Raw genomic sequence first — 25,098 nt, 5'->3', positions numbered from 1 at the left:
GCAACTAGAAACAATAGACTGTCCATGGTCGACTTTGGACTGTGTGGTATTTCTATCGAGTGCTAGCTCGTTGCGTATTTCACATTGATGCTTGTGAAATGTTCGTTATTGGTTGTAATGAAAATGTTAATGGCTAAAATATAATAATTGGAATAATAATATGGGACAAGGAGGAGACGTTTGTAGTGATATAAATTGTAGCAACAGTAAGAGAAAGAGGCCAGAGTTATCCTTTTTCCGATTTCCGAAAGATACAGAAAGGTTCCTGGGTTTCCACAAGAATGCTGTGCAGAAACAAAACTCTTAATTTTAAAGTTCTTTGTGACTGTTAGAATACATTATATCCTTAAATTTCACAATTAAATGTTTCAGCCTAACCGAAAGGATGTTAGATACCGGTTAAAGTTCAGGCTGAGGCTGCTAAATTTCCAGAGAAATAAAGGTTAGGTCTACTTTTTTTTTTTTCAGAGGATATATTTTTAATTGTAGCTATTAATTTTGTTATTATTTTTATGTTATTTTACTAAAGACGCAGAAAAATTAAGTTTGTTTTAATGAAATTTATTGATCACGTTTTATTTTCAATTCTGGTGGGATTATTATTGCTTAGGCCTACTTTTTTTTTCAAAGGATACGTTTTTAATTATAGCTGCCAATTTTGTTGTTATTTTTATTTGTTGCTTTACTAGAGACGTAGAAAAATAAAATTTATTGATCACGTTTTATTTCCAATTCTGGTGTGATTATTATTGCTTAACCTCATCCCACTTTGTTAACTACGTAAGCCTACACTACAAGTACCGGTACACGTAAGTTACTCCATTAATTCATATTTCCATTATTATTGTTGTAAAGGGAAATGCAAATTAATATTTATTGGTTTCATAGTTAATTATCGCTATAATCTTGAATGAGTGAAGCTATTATAGTACATTTCAGTTCGTTTTGCACAAACAAAAATTATATTAACTTATTTCTTGCAGGTATCTTCGAGTTTATGGTGGAATTTAATATACTTCATTAAAATAATAAATTAACTTTATGCATTTAATATTTCAATAATGGAAGGAAGATGTTAATTTTTCCAAAAGAACACGACAACGAAAGTGTAACATATTTTGTCGTCTGCTAGGAGAGAGATCTGCGATGATGAGGCGATAGTAGCGATCCTAGTGGTGGGCAACTACCCATGTTTGCATTTTTACTACATATTGAGCTTCGCGACTGTATATAGTAGACTGTGATGTCATCTCCATTGTTGAAGACTGCATTGTTATGTGTTGAGCAATGAACACGAATTCCATAGAGAATGGAAAAAATGGATGAAGCGTTAGTGAGTAGAAGCTGTGGCCACAGTCTAGTATATACAGTCACGAAGCTATGCCAGACTGTGCTGTAGATGAGAAAATTGATAGTACTTTGATTGAGAACTTTCGATCTTATTGTAAAATGTAGTCAACCGACCGTAAGGAAATTGAAATATTGTCGTGTTCATATTTTATATTTAAAACGTATTTTTAATTTTTCTGAAGAAATTGATATAACGTACATTTTATGAAGCAGTTATGTATTACATTACTGTTAGGCTACTTGATTTTTATCAACAGTAATCTCACTAGATAATGTCCGACTTTGTGTCAAGAAGAGATTAAAGAAATTCAATATTACCACTCAAGTTGGGCTCATAGAATAATAATATGGTACCTATTTGCCACTGAGATACTTAAATTCAGAAGTCTTGCAGAAATATTATACACACTATTCGAAAGAGACTTGAAATTCTCACAAAGGCAACAGAAATCCATACAAAATATTAATATTTTTCTATCACAGATCATGAACTATGTATTCCATTTTAAAAATAAATAGACCAAAGTGTGCAAATAAATTATATTTAGTCTAATAATTTGTCCACATCTGTAGTTATGTATAATTGTGGGGGCAGGCTAGAGCAAACAACTCCACTTTGAATTTTGTTTTTAGAAATACACAGAGGTACAAATTGAACAGTATTTAAAAATCTGAATCTGCTGTCAGTGGTACCATCAAATGTTTAACATTCACACCATATATATATATATATATATATATATATATATATATATATATATATATATATATATAAAATGCAACTTTAAATTTCCATAATAAATAGACGATAAAAATCAATTATGGTTATTACACAACTTCTAATCTAGTTTAAACCTATGAAGGTATGTAACAAGTGTTGTGAACTCTGGTGATATGGAGATTTTGAGTTAATCGTTGTTCTATTGTTGGAAAGAATAATTTGCATGTGGCACCTTTTTGTGTGTTTTTCCATTGACTCTGCCACTTTTCAAGACATTTTCCCCAGCTCAGTGACAACTGATGTTACAGGTTTCCTGTTATAGATTATAGCTAGTTCACTATTTTTGGCTGCTTCTTTGGCAAGTCTGTCTGCCAATTCATTGCCTTCTATACCAATTTGTGCCTTTACCCATCCAAAGTGAATTGTCCAGTTGAGATCCTTAAGTTGGCGAATCTTCTTTCGAATTACTTCTATTATTGGGCTATGTATAACAATGTTTTTCAGTGAGGCAAGCGTCACTTTGCTATCAGTGTGAATGGCTACTCTTTTGTTGTTGTTAGTACAGTTGAGGAAAGATTGTAGTTGTTCCAGGGACTTCAAAATGGCTATAGCCTCGGCTTGATTGTTTGAGCAATTTTGATATAGTCTGGTACTTAAATTTCTTTGTCAGAGTTCTATTTACACATATTGTTATTCCTGCACAACTTTGTCTTCGATTTTGCTGCCGTCCCTGAAGATATCTGCCTGGCATGATGTTGAGCCATTTATTTCATATATTGCGCTGGGTGTGGCCAGTCAACGGTAGTGGGAGATCATAATCAGATCTTCTCTCTACGTGGTGTTTTTCTTTGTAGAGCTGCACTTTTTCTTCTATTACCATTAACTCCTATCGGTGGCACACTGACCATCACACAGGAGGCTTCAAAGAGATAGTTCTATAGGCCTCAGCCATCTTTATATTACTTATAAGACTTTGTACCCTCTGCAACTTCCGGAGGTTTGCTTGTTTATATATAGAATCTCGGTATGTGTGAGTGTTTGTGCACCCGCACGCGCGTGTACACGTGTGTCAGAGATCCTATTATGAATGATAAGAGTGAAGAAAATGAAATTTTTCTTTTTCGTCGCTTTTGTCATCCTATCTTTGCTTTTATCATTACTCCAGTACACACACCTCAATGGCAATGCATAGTTCAATTCTCTCTGATATAGCATCTTTTATAATTTATCATCGCTAACATGTACGTTAAGAACTATCGTTTGTCTGAGCTTAGATCAAATGCGTGATATAGTATACTAGCATTAATAAATTGAACCGAAATATCGAGAAACCCCACATGTCTAGAAAACTAAATTTTTCGTTGAGAGACATCCAACTCTTCCTATTCCTTATTAAATTAAAAATATTTTCATTACCTTACTTTAAATGTATAGAATCTTTATAACTCATGTGATTGTGAGGACCTCGGAAAAATCATGTATTTATCTCCAAGAAAAAAGCAGGTTATATCCCACTTCTGAAAACCAAATTTGTCATGCTCTCCTTGTCTATTATTCCACAAGGATGGCAGATGAGAATTATTTACGTTCATCACCTCCTTATTATTCTACTATGTTACACTATCAGGATTCTGACACCACTATTGTAGAACAGTAGGACTACAAGGAACTTCATACAGAATTCCTACTTGGAAATAACTTGTGGGTATTCGTAAATTATTAGAAATTTGCACTTCTAGTAACTGAAGTCTAGTTCACAACACAACAAGCTTTATTAAGACTGTAAGTTGGAAGAACCTTAAAGGATACATATTGTTGTCTTGTTGCCTCTATGTATTGGTGATGGGTCTTCCTCTTCTGATGCCATGGTACCAACAGATGCAAAGTCTAAACTTCTTCCTCACAGAAGGATAAAGCCTTCTTGTCGACTTCATGATGTCTTGCTAGCAATGGTTCAACTACTGACTGTCTAACTCGAGGTGACACAACACTTAGCTGTGAATGAACACACGCAAATTGATGACAGTGTTACGAAACCGGCAAAGATGACGTTAAGCCAGTCTTGCTCTAATAAAAGGTCTCAGAAATCTTTCTCACAATAGTGTGCAAATGGACACTTTGAAAGGACAACTGTCTTAAGAGTTACAAACAAGACTTGATCATGTGATGACATATGTTAATGTGTCTTTACTTTAGCCAAATAGATTCGTACAACGTACATTAAAACTCAGTGGAAATATGTGTGCATACATGCAGCTTCTCACGGCGAAGCAGCACTAAAGTGCTTAGACAGCTTATCTTATGGTGTCTCAGGTTGGGATTTCCTATCATCTACTCTGATAATTGGCTTTGAAACAACTTGTCATTCTAGCTGCAAAAAACAGCTAATGGTTCTGAATACAATTGAATTAAATAAATTTCTTGCCTGTCCTCTTTGTCTAAGAGTCATGATTTCGAAAGGTGCTGCTGCGTCCAAAGACTCTCTATACATCATAATCCCATTTTCTTGAATAAATCGAAACCATTTCACATTTTTCCACATAAACTTTTCGCCGTTACCATTCTTCTTCTTCTTCATTTGCAAGGCATCTTTGAAGAAATCAGAACACTGGTAAAAATTTGCTTCATTTTTATCACTTTAATTGGTTTCTTTCTCCCTGTTCCTCTGACAAGTTGCATCCAATCATGTGGATGATCGATGGACATTCCACTTATTTTCTTTCTTTTTTCTGCCCGAGCTTGATCTGATTTTAAAATCTATATTTTCTCATTTATTTCAGTTCAATATTGCTTACAATAGGTATACTATCACTTACCTCTTGATGAAGAATTGGCAAGACGCATAGAACAGAGTGCTGTGATATTACAAGTCCTTTGCGAAATCTTAATTCACAACTCACGAAATTTTACTACTATTTAGGAAGTGCCAACACAACATACTTATGAGCTCTAATTTAGAAATTATACAAACTTTCAAATTGCAGAATGAGAAGAGGGAAATAAGTTCTGTATTTAACGCCAGCAAACTGTGCTTAAGGAAATAAGTTTACATATTTCCTTTTACCCAAACCAAATTATTACATTAAAGTTCTGTGTCCTTTTACACACGTGGATTTAACAATTTCTAATAGAGATATCTCTTGTTTCCCTTTACCCAACCAAAGAACATGCTTTCAGGATTATAACAGTATATATAACTCATTTTGGCCAAATTTTGACATATTCCCCTTTACCTGAAGACCACAGGTTTTATCCATTACTAGTGTCTAAGTTTAATTTTAAGTTGTAGGCCTTTTCTTTGTAATGTGTTGTTTGTGAAGAAGTTAACTTCACCCCAGTTTATTTATCGACATCCTGCGAGTCTGCACACAACTGATATTAACGTCCTTGCGCTTCTTTATCACTTGTAGTGCATTTATTTGTTGCAGGGAGAATCTGTGAACGTACCAACTTGAAAATTTGTTAAAGCTCCATTTTAAAATTACAGAGATGTCTATAAATGAATGAATGTATGGATTTTATTGCTGTGCTAATGTTGTCAAGGAGAGAGTGATTTAAAAACTTTTAATTCACTGCTGTGAATGAAGTAATTGTTTAGGTTGCTAAGGACGGTGAAATAAAGAGTTAGATACGAGTAATGGATAAAATCAATTAAAATTTGTCCAAGTTATTACTTCCATGTGAATAGATAGTGTACCAGGATATTCAAATAAACAATTCATTTCTTTATATAAAAGATAATAGCTTAGAGCTAAAGCTCCATGCCTTCATGACCTCGGCACTATAACGAAGTTGTGTGGTTGGCACCATGCTCCAACCGCCTTTTATCCCCAGAAAGGATCTGTTACTCAGTTTGATAGGAGTACATCTTAGGGCCATTCTGAAAGTTTTGGCAACGAGAAAAATCCCATCACCACTCACGACCCAATTGAGTCTGTAGCCATTCCCAACTGAACTACTAGACATTATATTGGTTTTTCCATACTGAAATGATTTTTTATTCCACACAAAACCAACCCTCTGTTACAATAAAATATACTGTGTACTAATCACTACATTGAGCACCAATATGCCTGGGTTAAACCCCAAATCTCTCTGCAGTGCATATGCCACTGTTGATAGTGATTCATCCATCGGATTGGGACGTTAAGCCTGGCGGGCCCCTTGGTGTTATTCGATAGAAGTAGGCTACAAGCCAGCACCAGGTTTCCCCTTCTCCCTTCCTCACTCATTCTCTACAATACACTTACACACACACTCACCTAAAAACACGACATCTCTTCACAGATACACATCATGCATAACGTGGTCTGCCGAAGTGGTGTGCAACTTGAAAAAAAAATGGGTCACAGTCCTGTCATCTATCCGCAGTATGTGGAACCCGAATCACGTTAAGTGAAGAGGGTAGGCATTAGACACAATGTATACAACATTTTCAGAAAATGTATGTGTATCACTTGCGTGATTCGCGTTTCGCATATTGCGGATAGATGGCAGGACTGTGACCCATTTTCAAGTTGCACACCACTTCGGCGGGCCACGTTGTGCATGATGTGTATCTGTGAAGAGTTATGTTGTGTACTATGGTGAGTGTATGTGTAAGTGTAGTGTAGGGTATGGGTGATGATGATGATGATGATGGTGAGGAAAGGAGAAGGGGAAACCCGGTGCCAGCACATAGCCCACTCCTATCGAATAGCACCAAGGGGACCGCCAGTCTTAACATCCCCATCCTACGGACGAATTACAATCAACAGTGACATATGCACTGCGGAGAGATTTGGGATTTAACCCAGGCATATTGGTGCACAATCTAGTGATTAGAAATTGCGCACCGCCATCTCTCCTAGACCCGAGGGTGAAATTTTACATGAAAACTTAGAAGAAAATGTAAACTACTTTTTATTGAGGTTTCTTTATTCGTTTGTTCATGTTCATATTTCATTTTTACACTGCATGTAAAATTACTTAAACTGGAATGTTTACCTAATTACACTAGCATTCTACCAGTCATTCTTTGTTAATATTATGCATCTGTGCACTGAGGGATACTTCCAGCTCACTTTTACGATTAAAAAAAAATATTTACATTTTTTTCCTTCAAAATTCAAAATGGTGGCAGTTCACTGTGCAAGGATGAAGCGTTTCCCTCATAACTCAAAAACTATCCAATATTCTGTGATGAAATGTTTTGTATGTATTTATGCATGTCATATCTACAATATGATACAGAATCACTTCTCTACCTTTGATAGATTGTCTGATAAAAAATAAATTCATTTAAAATATGGTCAAATATCAGTATTTTCTTCTAACACAAAATAAAACAAATATTATTTATTAAGGACTGTAGTTGAAAGAGCATGATATTGTAAACATGAGTTTCAGCAATAAAATAAAAGGGAGAGAACATGAAAAAGTTAACAAGTTTATGAGTTATGAGGGAAATGCTTTATCACTGTACAGTGAATTGCCACCATTTTGAATTTTGAAGAAAAAATAATTTTTTTTAAATTGTAAAAATTTTTTTTTTCATATAGCAGAAGGACAGTGTTTTACATATCCCAATTTTCATTATTGTACAAGATACAGTAATGGAGGAAAAAAATTAATATTTCCAAACATTTTTAATCCTGTAAGCTGTACCTAACTCCTTAAGTACTGCATATTAGCTTTGTTGAAACAGCAGCAGCTCTGTTAAAATTTTGAAATGCATGCACACTCGCACACACAAATACACACACACAGATAATAGCTGAGCATTGGCCCAAATCAAGTGCATCTGCCATGGTGATACAAATTGTTACTAAATATATTTTACTGATCTTAAAAATAACAATTTTCGACAGAAGGCGTGACAGTGAAGGCCAACATGGGTTAATAAGCTAAGGATGCAATAATTTCAACAAAAATAAAAATAACTGGGAAGAATCGTCAAGATTTATGGAGCAATTGAGACTGTACTGTAGGAGAACACCAAACTAAAGAGATATGTCCACAATTGTACAAGTGCCGCTCATTATCAGACTTGGAGGGTTGCAACACCCTCAGATAGGAGAATTTCGACCATTTATAAGAAACTACATGGACTCCGTAACTGAAGTGGACACCACCATCACTGAACCGTGATTGTAACCTCTGAGAAGTGCATAATTTTGAAAATACCTGTGACTTATCGACTACTAGAAATGGGGTACAGATCCCTTTCCTTTGATAATGCAAGTTATCTCCTACTGCTGTCAGTGAGAATGCCCATGAGTGCTGTTGTGTGTAAAACTAGTCTATTCAAAGCCAAAAAATGTCTGGGGACAAACATGGCAGCTATTTTATTTATTTCATCTCATACAAGAAGAAAAATAAAAAATGCAGTCAATTTCGTGTTGACTGCCTTTTTATTCCATTATTTATTTCAAATAAATATCTATTAATTTCTTTGCTAAAATGATTGTAATTCACGTGCATCATTCTAAGATAAACTGATTTGTGAATACCGAATATGAACAAAATCCGTCAAATAGTTTATACTTTATAAGACTTCCCTGGTGCCGATAATATTAATAATGATCTAATTAAATATGCTTGCAAGTAGGCCTACCGCACATTAAATCTATTAAACATATCTTAAAATTCGGTCATATACCTAACTGAAAAAAAGGCACAGAAATAAATATAACAACTACAGAGGAATCAGCATTTTGTATATAATATGTTGTACTATAAAACATATGCGACAATAATAAAATAAACTAGTTCGAAATAATAATAGATATTAATATACTACTTCAGAAGTTCAAGACGGATTCTGAAAACACAGAGTTTATGCAGAATCAAATCAAATAATTAAAATCAGAGTTTAACATAACATGTACGGTTTTTATGGATTTTAAAGAAACTTTTGATAATTTTAATAAAATCACATTATGGACTATAATGAAACAAAAAGGTATAACGCAACATTTAATAGTAGTGGTGATGATGATGATGATGATGATAATAATAATAATATATTTGCAAAAATTTAATTGATGGCAGATAGAAAAAGATTGAGAAAGAAGAAAAGATGTACAGACCGATTATTTAGTCCTGACAGCTTGATGAGGCAAAAGAAAGGAAGTAATAGGAGTAGAGATAAGAGTGAGCGGTCAGTAAAGGAATGCAGTTAAGCTTAACTGTACTAGAAACATACCGCTATACCGCACACATGACAGCCGATCGCTCTGAAGACAAGCGACTGACTAATCCAAACATCCCTTGGCATAACTAAATGGACTCGCCTGATCCAGGCACACACTGCCGGCGACTGCCAGGACTAAATAATCGTCCTGTAAGATAAAGGTGTCCTTTTCACAACCATAAGAGCCATACAAGGAAGACATTATAAATACATTTATCATATTTTCTCGAATACTTCAAGTCCTCGCATAAGCTGCACACCCCACTTTTGAAGGGCAAAAAAATAAAAATAAAACAAACACAAATTAAAAAAATGGAACTTCGAAAAAAATGTATTCACGATAAATTAAAACACAAATACAGTTCAGTTAATAAATTAACATATTTTGTACTGGAATAGGACGCATTTCAAACCGATCTTATGCATACACACACTGCACACATGTCAGCTGTCGTCTTAATCTTAACATGATATCCTGAAACATTATTAGCATGCATTACGATTTCCATGTTCCTCCGGATCTTTGATCATTTTAAGATTTTTGCTGTAAGTAAAGGATCACAATCTCATACTTTAGTGGTACTGATTTTCTTCTTAATTCAGCTATTCACTTTTCAACGGTTGCTTCTAATTCCTGCCCACCATAAGGATCTATCATTCCACTGTCCATCTTCTAAGTCGAATTTAATCATAACTTTTTTCACACTACCACACCAACTTAAACGAGTCCTTCCTCTTTTCCTTCTGTCCTTGTGGGGGACCAATGAATTATCCGTCTGGACCATCCCTCCTCCTCCATTCTTTGTACATGTCCATACCACTGCAGTATCCGTTTTTCAGTCCTGTTTACTACAATTTCTCTTCCTTCCATCTCTGCTCTAATAAAATCATTTCTTACATGCTGCAACCGAGACACTCTCATACTTCGACGTAACCCATCCATCTCAGTGCTCTCCAACTTTTTCCTCCATCTGTCATCCAAAGTCCAAAACTCTGACCCATATATAAGGACACTCTCTACCACTGTTTTCAAGATACATTTTTTAGTTGCTTTTGTCATTTCTCTGTTCCAAAGGATACCATTCCAGGATCTAGTTATTTTTCTCTTTTCTAGTTATTGTCCTTTTCACAAGTACCAGAACTATCTATAATTGATCCTGAATATTTAAACTGGCTGACATTCTTAATTGTTACACCATATACAACCAAGTCCTCTCCTTTCCCTCCAACAACCATATATTCTGTCTTCATAAAACTCACTTTCAATCCGTGTAGTCTATACTCACTTACAAGCTTGCCGAACATATACTCAATATCTTAGTGATCTTGTCCCACTATTACCTGGTCGGCAAATAGCAAGGTATGCAACATATGGTTATTAATATTGATGCCCATACCTCTGCGTGAGTCTTTCCATTTCTTCGAGGCATTCTCTATGAAGATTTTAAATAAAGTTGGTAACATTCCACACCCTTGCCTCAAACCTTTTGTAGTACAAAATTCTGCTGATAGATTTTCCCCCATTTTGACACATGCTATACACTTATACATTCTCCTTATGAGGTCTATGAGAGGATTTGGGACTCCAGTTTTTTTGTAGGGCAGTCCAAAGTCGATTAACTGGTAATGTGTCATATGCCTTTTCTAGATCAATGAAGATAAAATGTATCTCTTTTCCTTTGGTTAACATTCTTTCCATCATCTGTCTAATTGTAAATATATGGTCTACACAGGATTTGTCTGTTGTAAATCCAGCTTGCTGTTTGGATATCTTATTTTGTATTAAAGACTCCAATCGTATCTTGATTATTTTACTGAGTATCCTACTCACTGATGCCAAGACATTGATACCTCGATAATTCATAGAGTTCCTCTTTGTATATTGTACTTATATATGATAAGGTCCATTCTGGTGCAATAGTATCACCCTCTATGATCTGGTTGAAGAGTTTGGTTAAAATGGTACTGATTTTGAGAAGTGAAAATATAAGACACACAAACTATACATTCTGACACCTGTACTGCTAATTCAAATGCCAATTAACAATGTTAACAATATTGACATACTCACGTGGAAAGTTAGTGGTATGTACTATCACCTTAGGAGTTGAGCAGGAGGAAAATTGGGCAATGTTGCCAACTTTACTTAGAATAAGCCACGTACCCGTATTTTTTACTTGTATATTTTGGAAAGAAAAGTGCATGGGGTATTCGAGAAATTACATTTAATTATGTGTGCGGCACAATAAAAAGATAACTTAAGAATACTGGAAAGGAAACTAGACTAAAACTGTATGAACTAATGGCAGTTAAAGTGAAGTTCAGAATTATGGAATTAAGTAAGAATAAGGAAAGAAAAATTGAGGCCAAAGAAATTAGATTTTTAAGAAATGTTGCTGGATATACTCTACTAGACAAGAACAGGAACAAGGATATCAGGAGAGAACTCAATATCTGCAAATCAACAAATAAAAATATACACCAATACAGAAATGCCGGAAGGAATATGGAGATCAGATACAGGAACACCGCATTATGAAATTAACATTAAATTATAAGGATATAAGATATGTTGGCAGACTGAAGAAGAGGTGGGTACAACAATTCTAATTCATGAAATTTGGAACTGGCCATGCAAGGCTTAATCCCTGAAAATGATGATGATGACGAATATGATGATAATTAAATTAGTTTCCACACATTCAGCAATGTCACAGAAATTATGAAAGGTATAAAAAATATACCCTTACCCTTTTTTATTCTTTATCTTATTAGGAACAAAAAAGTTTATTAGGACAATTGTTGTAGAACCGACCTGAGACAAGTTACAGAGAAGAAAAGAGATAAGTGTCTGTTACGTCATATATCTTGAAATGGCGACTTCGACAGGCTCTCTGCCACAGATTCAGACAAAACACCTCTCACTCATAAGCTGTACATGCTCAGTAGTCATGCTATTCTTTGATTTAAAAATCTTACGGACTAGGATATATGAACTTATACCCCTCCACTATACTGGGTGTATATGCTACCAGCCTCGGTGGTAGGTAGGTGCGTACTACGTGATCATATTTTTGTTAATAAACTCATGTCTGGAAACACTTTGTTTACATGCTAGCGTCTCTGAAATGTGGAGGAGAATATAGGCAGTACGGATCACAAAAACTAGGAAAGAAGTACAGTAAAAAAGACAATTGAAATTAAAATTGCACCCATGTCCAGAGACCCATGCCCAATAGTCTGGCCCCCTCGCTCACCTGACCTGACACCATTGGATTTCTTTGTACATGGAAACCGAGACTCCCATGGAGACACAACAAGATCTTGTGGCACGAATTCAGGTAGCAGCCGGAGTCATCCGAGATATGCCAAGAATATTTCCAAGAGTTCGACATGACATAACCAGGCAATGCACAAAATGTATCGAAGTTGGTGGCAGCCATTTGGAGCATCTTCTGTAGTTGATTAAAATAATGTTTACTTACAGTATTTCAATTGCCTTTTCAACTTCTTTCCTAGTTTCTGTGATTCGTACTGCCTATGTCTTCCTCCACATTTCAGAGTTGCTAGCATGTAAACAAAGTGTTTCTGGACATGGGTTTATTTAACAAAATATGATCACATGGTACTCATCTACCTACCACCGAGGCTTGTAACTTTCTTTTTACATCCTGTATATGTTGTTAAAAACTTGCTACACTACATTCATTTAATACAGTTGGTATTAGCATTGTGCATTACAGGCGCTATGTTTGATTCAAGTTTGTCAAGTACAACGAAGTTCGATATTTGCCAATGTAGGAGGAGGCTGTCGTGTTTGTTCCATCTTGTTAAAAAATATTCTCTGTTCTCCCCTCCCACCCATTCATGTTTTAACTGCTTAAGCATTTTAGCACAGATCTTGCGATTAGTTTTTCATATGAAATAAGGCGAAATGTTTAATGTCTTGTTGTCTCTCTCATGTTCAAACATTGCAGACATTAACTGGCACAACTTCCACAAACTGAAGCACCACAAAAGCAGTATGATTGTCGCACGTGATTTGAGAACAATGCTCAACTATGATATGATTCCAATTTTAAATCTTGTTTACATTTTTGTAAATACTCATAAATAACACCTGAACCGCATTACTGGAATGGGTATCTAGCATTCAAACACTAAAACAAAAATTATATCAACACATTAATTGTTCATATATGATTAATTAAACAGTGACTATATATACACAATTCAGATCTAACAAATATTTAAATATATTAATTTAAAAAAGTCAAATATTCCTAACTTAAATATATTAAGCTCTTCATCAAACTGTTCCCTCATTTACCTATCACAGCAGCCATAATATATCTTCAGAAATTTGTCTTGTATTTCTTTAGCTCCACCTTGATGTGATGAATATTCGTCAGCTGTGCACGAGCATTTGATGTTAATAATTTTTGGAAACGGTGATAGTAGTGCACCAACTGGGTGAGAGCCAACTGCAGAAGTGAGGAACCAGTCACCAAATTGGGAAATGAAGACAGGATCTCTCGATTCAATTCCTCCAAAGGTCGTTTCCATCCCGCAGAGAAAGACTGAACAAGTGCCAATGCTTTTTCTGGAAAGAAGACATAAACTTTTAACCTTTCAGAACATTTTGCAAAATATACAGTCATTAGGACTGGCTATGCTTACTAAATTTTGAGCTCTCAAGTTCCAGTCATCACTCATCAGGAAAACTGAGAGAATTCAGAAACAGGTGGCATACCTCTTGTTGTATAGGTCTATGCTTTGTGTCACAAAATCCTATCATCGGAATTTCAATTCTCTCATTTTCTGTTAACATTTGAAGGGTACACAGGAATAACGATCAAGGTCCATTTTAGAAAGTTTCGAAAAAAACGAATTTTAAAGTTTTAGTACTTAGTTATATGTGTATTTAATAGAAATTGACGTGGTGGAATGTAAAGAACGATTATTTCTTATTAATTATACAATGCCATTTTGTTCTAAATTTGAATGGCAACAATGGAAAATGCAATATAAACAAACAATGTGTATGTAAACTTCCAAAATAAGAACGATCAAGTTCCAAATACGAATCTTCGAGATATATGGGATACAGCATGCATTATAGTGAAACACCACTTCTACCTCAGACATTTAATTTGCTTTTGATCGTTTTATACATAATTTCAAAATATAATTCTCGTTTTCCTTTCATTGGTCTTGTACTGCAGGACTGCAGAACTGCTTCTTTATTTGAAAGTCATTGAATGTTGCCATTTTCAAATCTAATAATCCTTGGCGCTACAGCTCATGACCGACCAGCTAGTTGCTGGCCTCACGTCCACATGCCGAAACACAGGTGGACGATCATCCAATCAGAATGGAGGTACCGTGTGGTTAGCACGATGACCCCCCAGCCATTATAGCTGGCTTTTGTAACTGGATTTCGCTGCCTATCATAGCTCCCCAAGTGCATCATGATACTGGGTGGGCACCGGTCCCAAACACTGGCCGAAATTTCATGAGAAAATTTCTTTCCCCATGAGGACTCAAACTAGCACGCATTCCGTAATGCGAGTCTTAGGCAGAACGTCTGAGACCACGATGTCACAGTGCAGGACTTGAAATATGTCATCATATGAAGCAGTTGAAGATTTTCAACTCTTTCGCATTGTTCTTCTTCTGATTTCTTTTTAGTGGCTTGAAATATAATTAAAATAATGTTAGAAAATGACTATTATTGACTAATTTGGATGTTTAATAGCATTTGAAATTAAAATGCGATAAATAAAATTAAAAATAAAATAATTTTGACAAATAAAATAGAAACTCACTACATAGCTTTCATATCGTCCGCTTGATGATAATCAGGAACACATTTTTAGTACGGTATCTTATTTTACATTGTAGATTGCAATGGACCTCTAGGCGAAACGGCTTTCTTTTCGCAGTAGCTATTCAGAAATTCTCCCCATCCATAAAGTACTTCTTCTATCTTGTAATCAACTACGAAGAATGGTTCAGGTTCCTTCCTAGGATTAGCAATCTCATGTCACTAGTCATCAGGAAACTCACATCTTATCTTCTGGTTTATAAATTCTACATTATTATTGCACTTGAGGTACAAATGACCTCTTTTTGGAAATGTTGCCAACAAACAAAATTCCTTCACTATATGCACTAAGAAATGGAGAAATCGAATCACAATAAAATTTGTTATTCTGTCATCAGCAGGATTCACAGAACATATTGAATTTACGCATAGTCACGCAAAATTTCAAAACAGGAATACCGCAACATTAAGCATACTTCATCATGCACTTTGTTCGAAACCGTTTCATCATGTGTACAAAATGCAGATTTCCAGTAGAAAGTGTATGGACTTAGCACGAAAAGACTATAGTTGCCTGGAGTAATATGCTTCACTTGTTGAAAGTTTAAGAATTGAAAGATTCTTCCGGTAATCCATAGAAGTTGCTTCCTTAATCATAGACTTTCTGGACTTGAAAGGTATCCAAATATTCAGAATACTTTACCTCATACAAAATATCTCTTTTCCTCTTATGTAGTTCATTTTGAGTCACTGTCGTTTTTGCCTATTCAAATTGTGTACCTGAGTTGCATCTTTATCGTTGTTTATTTCTAATTCAAGTTGAGATATATTGGTTCTAAATTTATCACAAATACATGCGTCACTTCTGAAATACCCAAAACTTATGCTGTGCTAATTAAAAAAAAATCAATATTTCTTGTAGTGTTATTATTCGGTTGAGAAGCTCTTATCATCCAGTCTGCTGTCCAAAAATCTGAAAGTTAGAATTTATAAAACAATTCTATTACCGGTTCTTCTGTATGGTTGTGAAACTTGGACTCTCACTATGAGAGAGGAACATAGGTTAAGGGTGTTTGAGAATAAGATGCTTAGGAAAATATTTGGGGCTAAGCGGGATGAAGTTACAGGAGAATGGAGAAAGTTACACAACACAGAACTGCACGCATTGTATTCTTCACCTGACATAATTAGGAACATTAAATCCAGACGTTTGAGATGGGCAAGGCATGTAGCACGTATGGGCGAATCCAGAAATGCATATAGAATGTTAGTTGGGAGACCGGAGGGAAAAAGACCTTTAGGGAGGACGAGACGTAGATGGGAGGATAATATTAAAATGGATTTGAGGGAGGTGGGGTATGATGATAGAGACTGGATTAATCTTGCACAGGATAGGGACCGCTGGCGGGCTTATGTAAGGGCGGCAATGAACCTCTTCGGGTTCCTTAAAAGCCATTTGTAAGTAAGTAAGTAAGGACCTCATAGTATTTACAATGATGTCCTGTCAGGTGAGCATTCTATGTAGCACAGGAAGCCATTAGATTTCATTCGCTCATTAATCTACTCCTTTCTATAAATAAAATATTCTGAGAACATCTCAATCCTCAACACTTAAACAAGCGTCTTCTGTAATTTATTTGACTCATGATCTGTATTCCTTTCGATGAGTTAGAAGTACATCAAAAAATTTGATTTTCTTTGTACTAGCATTCTGCATAGCTATATTCTCTGTTATTTCTGATACCTCCATGTCACTTATGACTTAATTTTAAGACAACATCTGGAACAACTAACACAAGCCTGAAAGAATGTTCATGAAACAAGCTGCAAATAAGACCTTGTTTACTTTAGTGCAAAAAATTATCATTGCATTCTTACTCAACAGTGCAAAAAGTAATGAAATTGTCGTCAGTGGCGCAGCCAACGGGTGGGCCAGGGCCCAAAAAAATTTGTGAATTTTTAGTTTTTTTTTTTTTTTTACGGAAAGCACTCGACAACAAAAATAAACCATGAATCCAGAGTAATAATTAAGATAAGAAGTCAAAAATGCGTTCATTGACACCTTATTTTATTTGGTTTATTTAGACCATGTTCTTGCTCTTGCAAATTCATTATCGGAAGAACCTCAGTCTTCAAAAATGGATATTAGTAAATGTTCGTCCCTCATTAAGGCAATGATAGAAAACTTTTCAAAGCTCTGAAACGAAGAAAAATTGTAAAAGAACAGGACAAAATTCCGGCACACCAGCGATGCTGATATAACCTCTGCAGTTGTCAGCGTCGTTAAATAAACCATAATTAAATTAAATCAATCACCTCAGTCTCTGGTTATGTTATGTTTTATTTAACGATGCTCGCAACTGCAGAGATTATATCAGCGTCGCCGGATGTGCCGGAATTTTGTCCCGCAGGAGTTCTTTTACATGCCAGTAAATCTATTGACATGAGCCTGTCGCATTTAAGCACACTTAAATGCCATCGACCTGGCCCGGGATCGAACCCGCAACCTTGGGCATAGAAGGCCAGCTTCTTGGTCTCTGGTAAAAGACTATTTCGTTACTGATGATGGTGACGCTACGCTGAAGAGTTCCGATTCAGAACAACAAGATAAGTTTTTGCTGACAGCAAGTTTATATAATATACTTGATAATGTCATATCAGAAATGAAAAGATGGTTTGAAGAAAATTCTGTTTTCTGCGAAGCAGTATCAGTTGGTGATCCAAAGTCATCTGATTTCATGAACTTCAAGATGCTGCCAGAACTGGCTGACTTGTATGGATCTTCAAATTTTGTGTTAAACAGAAACAAGGAACTTCTAGAGAAAGTGTTCCCTGTGAATATTAAATCAAAACATGTGTGTGACCTATATTCTAAACTATAGAACATAAACATGGGTTTGGCATTCCAGGAACTACTCCAAGTTTTACAAATTATAGGCCTACTGATCTGTCCCATCACGACTGCATCCACAGAAAGGAATTTTTCTGCATCATGACGAATAAAAACTTACACCAGGACAGCCATGTCAAGCACAAGGCTTTGTAATCTAGCAATTTTATCCATCGAGAGGAAAAAAAGTTGGAATTTGTTGAAGGACCCATCATCAGTGGTCAATAGATTCGTGCTAGGAAATCTCGACAGCTCCAGATCAACTTATGAAGCATTTGTATGACTCGCATGATTGTTTATCATAATTTTGCATGTTATTAAATAAGACTTCCGAGAATGAGTTTCAAAAGAGTTGACGACAGCGCCACTGTCAGGTACTTTATAAGATCCTGTCTTATAAATGCAGTACCAATCTAAGATAATAGCTCGACCATTACCTTTCTGATTATACAAGTAGAGCCACAATAATTTTGGTGTCAGAACTGATCATAACAAAACTGATGACCGGTAGAACCAGCCATAACAACATGTTGGAAGTATCTAATATCTATAGTGCAGTAACAAATTAAATGATATGCAACAAAGATACTCACTTTCATGATTTTTCAGTTCATCTGCTTGTCCCTTGTCAACCAGCACTTCACCTTCCTTCACAAACTGCAATATGCCACCAAAGTGAGGTGACAAGATTTCTTCCACATATTCTGCACTGCGAATATTGAACTATTCATGGAAGCCTTCTGCCTCTTTAGAATTGTCCCGAGTGCGTTCCTTAATGCAAACATCAATATTTTACTTTACATTTGTTTGTTCATCAACTGTCCGAAGACAGGTCTGAACCTCATTAGTGACATCAATAAAGGTGCGTACACACATAGGGAACAGTGAAGTGAACTTTCACTGTTTGGAGCAACATACAAATAATCAGCAAATGGTCAGGGAGCATTCGTGTTTGCTGGTTATTCGCAATAATGGTAGACGATTTATTATAGTAAGTGCAGCAGTTATTATGGGCTGTCTAACAAAAATAAAGTTGAAAAATAAAGGGTGATTGTGACAGATTCCACTATACAAAAGTCGCAATTGCTATAGAATAGAAGCATTGACTTGTTTAATTACTTACGTTAAATTCAGTGCGATAGTTTTAAAACTTTGTCGAATTTCAGCAACAGACTTTGAAATGTTACGATGCAAAATAGGCTAACACTTTGCAAGAAAGACAGACTGGTGAGAAGCAATACCTGTTCATGAAAGATTAGCACTAACACTTCAATATCTGGCAACAGGGGATTCGTATTCAAGTTTTATGTATTTATTCGAAGTTTCCAAACAGCCAAGTTCCATGATTTTTCCTAAAATTTCCTGGTCCAGATATAATTCAATAAAGTTGATGCGGGACTGTATTTAAAATTTTTGCCACCTCAGGCAACTAAAGAAATGTTGCCCCCTCGACATAAATAATTTATTATGAAAATTAGTCAAAATTAAGACAGAGAATCGAATAGTCAATATTCAAATGGAATTAATTAGTAAAAAAGAGAAAATAATACAAAAGAAATAAAATTAAAATAACTTTAAATGTCAGTAATGTATTACAGTACATTCAGCATCACTGCCCTGCCTTTTGTTGGATCTGAAATCTTCTAGAGGGGCCTATTGTTTCACTCCTTGACTGGTGAAACAGTCTCTAGTTACTTCATTTATTACTCAGAATGCTGGATCTAATTTTACTTATTTCATTTCCATACTTATCAGTCATTATTTTAATTACATGGGTGCTGATCAATACTGCCATTCATTTCACTTTCATTATCGTACTTATTGTTAGTTTAGAAGATGTATCACATAACAGTTTTTGAAAGAATACCTCAGTTTCATTTTGAACAACTCGATTTTGTGTGTCTTATTACATAAGCACTTTTTGTTTCTTTTCTAATTATTTTAAGTTTTCACTGTTTTCTATATTCAGCCTCAATTCTTTTCGTATCCGAACTTGAAAATACTAATAACTTAAAACTTCATAATTTAACAACTGCAGACAGTCATTTTAAACCTGTAACTTGTGTACTAGTTCATTTCAACTGATAATAATAACAACAATAATAATAATAATAATAATAATAATAATAATAATAATAATAATAATAATAAAATTTCAGGTATTTAACCAATAAGTTACCAATTTTTGCATAGAACAAGTATTATTTTGCTTTGAGATGTTATGCGCTGCCATGTAAAATTAAGTACGGTAACTTACAAGCTTTAATTATGTGACGCACATGTGAAATAAAGCTTGACTGGTATATTATAATCAGACAACCTTACTACCTTTTACTAATTAGTTAATTAATTACATCTTGTTCGCATATGGTATAAAAATACCTATTGTTCGGATATATAAAAATTAATGTAAAATGTTTCTCATAAATGCACATGTGTATAAAATTTCTCAAATTTTCACAGCTTGAGTATGGTACTAATCCCAAAAATTTGCCATCCAGTGCCATGGCTCATGTTGGTCCATGCGTAAATATGGCCCTTTGTTGATGACATCTTCTTCAATCCATTCCAGTTTTGATATACTAGTACTGGTTTGTGAAATTAGGTATATTAACCACTGCGGTCTGCTACTACAACAAACTACGAAAAAGTGACAAATCCCATCCAATTTCCTTTGATGTACTGACAAGCAATGGATCACATACAAAGCAAACCAAATGACTGGTTTACCTTTGCTGTACGTCCACATGTTACGAATTCAGTCAGCAAATGCATTTGTTCATTGTTCGGTCGCTATATGGGCTTAAAACTAGTGTTGTGGGATTTAATCGATTACTCTAATCGATTAATTGATCAATTACTAAGATTGTAAGATTAATCGATCAAAAATATTTAATTGATATTCCTCTCTCGGAAATTGCTTACTTAAAAAGCACAATAATACTGTTATTTTTTTTATTGCAAAGCAGGTAGCGTATGGAAAATCTTTGCACAAACACTTCAGAAAGAGATGGAAATATGAGGACAGTGACCTAGTCTACCTCTATTGAAAGTTGAAACACAATGCGAAACCCTTATTAAGTTTTATGGTTTTCCAAGAAAACTTTCACCTTGTTGTCAGCTCATCTTCCTAGCATATGAAATACATACTTTTCTGGGCTTGTCTCCCTCATCCATTTCAAAATAGCCATGTCTATACTGTGTCCAAGTGAGAGCATAACTACCTTCTTCTCTTTTTAAAATCTGGTAATTCAATTACAACAGGACCCAGTCTTCTGTTTCGACCGCTGTACTTTTGCAGTTGCAGTTTCTGTATTGAGTTGGTATATGAAGGTTGTGTGTTTAGTTTGATAAAGAAAAAAAAAAATCAGTTTTCTGTGGTTTGTGAAAAGTGTAAACTCCATGTCATATTAGAATTTGAGAGGCAAACTTGGTGAAATGTTAGGATTTAAATTAAACGATCGTGGAGAAGTGCTTGACAGAAAAAAAGTTTTTCGTGTTTAGTGATGCAGGAAACATTGTTACTAAACATAGAGCGGCACTTAATTCAGAGCATGTGAATGCACTCACATGTTTAAAATCATGGATGAAGCAGTATTAACTAGGTGAGTCTCCATACTTTTTGTTATTTATGTTTTCTCAAAAATTCCCAGAGAAATTGACACAAGAAATTATAAGCCTCGTAATAAATATGTTAATAAGTAATTGAAATAGTTGTTCTGTAATATAACGATACAATATATACAGATATACAACATTTAATACTTATGCTAATCATCTAACACAAGTTAAATTTAACAATAATTGAGTGGCTAAGTGCCAGACTTGCCTAAACCACAATTACACTGAAAAGTTATTCAAGTCTAAATTTGGACGTCATTTTTTTAAATAATCACATGTCAAAATAAAATTATTTCTCTTTTACCGTAATTTAGTATGTATCTAGTCCATGTAAAAAAGTAAGTTGAAAAATATCATTAACCCATCATGCCTTAAGCTGTGCCAGAAGTAAAGGCCGCCTTCCTAGGCATTCTGCTATTAATAACATCATTAGTAGATCTTTAACCTCCTGTGACATTCCAACTCTTCTTGAACCATCTGGTATTAGCCGGTCGGATGGTAAACGACCTGACGGCTTGACATTAATTCCTTGGTCCAAAGGTAAATCACTCATCTGGGATTTTACATGTGTAGATACATTAGCCCTTTCCCATTTAAAATCTTCTGCCAATTGTGCCGGATCTGCTGCTGAATCCGCTTATCATGCTAAACGACGCAAATATGAACATTTAACATCAAATTACATCTTCGTCGCTTTTGCAGTTGAGACCTTTGGTCCGTGGTGTAGAGACGCTAAAGATCTACTCACCCAAATTGGTACACGCCTACTGTCCCGTACCGGCGATCCTAGATGTATCCATTTCCTTCGTCAACGCATTGGAATAGCGGTTCAGCGAGGGAATGCTGCCTCCATCCTGGGATCATTTCCTAACTCTATTTCGTTAGAAGAGATCTTTCTCATTTAATGTGTAGCGTACCTGCTTGAGCACGGGTAGAAAGTTCACAAGAACAAAACTTCCACAAAGAAAGGAGAGAGGATGTCCGATCTTTAATGAAGCCATGGTCGAGAATATCCACAAGACGAGGTGCTCCCCATCGGCAACATGAAAATCAACTCTATGTCTGAGTTACGACGGCTGGCCGGCGTCAAGAGCATGGGCGATGCGGAATGCCCCACGCTGCTGGACATCGAGATCTGCAGCGAGCAGGACGACCCCAGGCAGCGCCCCAACTTCGGCGTCAAGTGCAAGATCTTCGAACTGGACGCTTGCCAAGGCATCGGAAAGGTGTGTCTGGTGTACCTTCACAAGAGCGAGTGCGAATCCGATCTAAAACGAGAGGACCCCAAGATCTGGCTGCTGGACAGAATTTTCGAGTGGCACTACCTGGCCGCAGACTTCACGCAGTACTTCCGCATGATGCTGGTACACCAGGGTCTCCCCCAGTGGCAGTTCAAATTCACGCCCATGGACCATTATTATGAAATTAGTTTACAATGTCCACCTTATGAATTTTTTTTTTCATATAATGCAAATTAATTTGAATATTAATTTTTCCTACATTTTTAAAAGGAAAAAAAAAATTAACCCAGAAATGTGTTAACTGTCAAACGAATGATAGGCAAGTTTAGCCCTAAAAGAAATTATATTTCAAGCCCAAACATGTGGCATAGGCAATGTTAGACAAGTTTGGCCCTCATAAAAAATGTCTGAAACCCAAATAAGTGGGATATGCAAGTTAGGTTCAAAAGTATAAGACATTAAAATCATTGCAGGTCAGTGGTATGATGACCGATTTATTGGACTAATTAACAAAGTTACGAACTATAAATCTTTGGAACGCAAAGAAAAATATGGAGCTCTTTATTCATTATCCCCGTCAGTTGCTTCCATGTCTGGATTGTTGAAACCTTCTCCTTCTACTTTCAGATTTCGGTAATAATAGTGGTAAATTGGAGGGATATATTTTAGTGACATTAAATCTTTCTTCTTCTCTTTCGTGATTGGCCGACCTCTGGGATACAGGAACTTCAATTTCTGAGAAAAGTTTCGCGATGAGCGCCCTCAGAGCCCTTCCCGTGCTATATCAACCACATCAAAATCTATGCAGTCAGACACACTGTTTGTTTTGTAGAAAAGATTCTTGGGTTCATCTTTCCGAAACTGTAATCATCGAATCTTGAGCCATTCCACTTTTTGTTTATTTTCTGATATCTTTCTGTTTGTTATTTCATTTTCTAAAGTATCTCAACTATAGAATAGTTCGCTAGTCATACGATGGACCTGAAATTTTGGATTTCTTTTCTTCGCATCAGCTATTACTCTTTCCCACTTTTCAGGAACATATACTTCTTCGTGATAGCGTTTACACCTCTCGATGACTCCAAAGTCTATGTCACAGATATCAAAACTGTGGCCAGGAATGAAAAATATTTGATTGCTCACTTGAAGGGTTGGATGGTTTTGGCAATACGTAAGATAAGAAGAGAGCTGTTCTGCCCTCCACAGCTGTCACTATAGAGTGTAAGAACTTTGGTTGTCTGTGGGAGAAAATTGTTGATATGATTGAGAAGGCATGCCATTTCGAACTCCATAGTCATCTAAAATGACAAAATAAAATGGTACATGTGGTGACATAAGCTGTAAATTTTAGCCAAACAACAACAATTATTCGTACTTAGCACTAAGCTTGCCAAATCAACCTCATCAAGGGATTTTTATAGATTTGATTTCGTAAAATACTACTTTTAACCATGCAAACAGAGTTAAACTTGCTTACATTATAAAATATTAACTGAAAATATCCACCAAAAATAGTGCCTAACCCTCTGCATTTCTTATGGGTTTTGAAAAAATGTAAGAGACAAACTTGCCTAAGCATCACATTATATAAACTTTGCAAAAAATACAATTAAAAATAAGAAATCATCCATTAAAATATACTTATTACAAAAATTACTTACCTGATGAAGTCAGATCACCATAATTGGGTTGATAATCTTTGTCAGCATCACTGTTATCTTCAAACATGTGACGCGTGCTGTTCCAAAACCCTCTAAATCGATTCGAGCAAATTTTTCAGGAAACGAAAAAAACTTTTACTGCTTTTGTTTTTATTTTGAAATGACTGATTTTTTTTTCTGGTGAACTTAACTTGAAAGTAGAAAACATCAATATAATTTTTCATATAAATATTATAAATCATATTGCCAAAAATTAATGTTCTTTTTTGTTCTTGTAGTGGGTTTTGGAACTCAATATTTATTTGGAGGATATTGGAAAGGAACAAAATGTATTTAGCAGATATTGGAAAGGAACTTTAAATATGTCAAGTTTTAGACACGAGATGAAGCCTATGAAAACAAAGATTTCAACTCATTCAATCATAAATGTTCTGCCCATGCGCAGATCTTCCACTGCAAACCCAGCATTCTCCAATCTTTTCTATTTTCTGCCATCCTCTTGTTCTCCGCATATCATCGGTATATCTTAATGTCATCTATCATCTGATATCTTCTCCTGCCCCGAACTTTCCTCCCATTCACCATTCCTTCAATGGCATCCTTAAGTAGACAG

The 25,098-nt window shown here is 35.4% G+C and overlaps 1 long non-coding RNA gene across 3 annotated transcripts in view; it reads right to left on the bottom strand.

Annotated features, from left to right (window-relative positions):
- Window positions 1-6,882: 6,882 nt before the first annotated feature.
- The window catches only part of LOC138715466 (uncharacterized), a 33,608-nt gene continuing 15,392 nt past the window's right edge, over window positions 6,883-25,098 (bottom strand). For 2 of the 3 annotated variants that reach the window (XR_011336361.1, XR_011336362.1), the window contains exons 2-3: window positions 18,556-18,733; window positions 6,884-13,848 (exon numbers count right to left, since the gene is read on the bottom strand). This is a non-coding gene — a long non-coding RNA (uncharacterized lncRNA). Of the gene's footprint in view, window positions 13,849-18,555; window positions 18,734-25,098 lie in introns of all 3 variants that reach the window. The other variant, XR_011336363.1, reaches the window with a different exon arrangement.

Source organism: Periplaneta americana, chromosome 15 (assembly GCF_040183065.1).
Source record: "Periplaneta americana isolate PAMFEO1 chromosome 15, P.americana_PAMFEO1_priV1, whole genome shotgun sequence".
NCBI classification, from domain to species: Eukaryota; Metazoa; Arthropoda; class Insecta; order Blattodea; family Blattidae; genus Periplaneta; species Periplaneta americana.
This window is presented reverse-complemented; position numbering and strand designations above follow the sequence as displayed.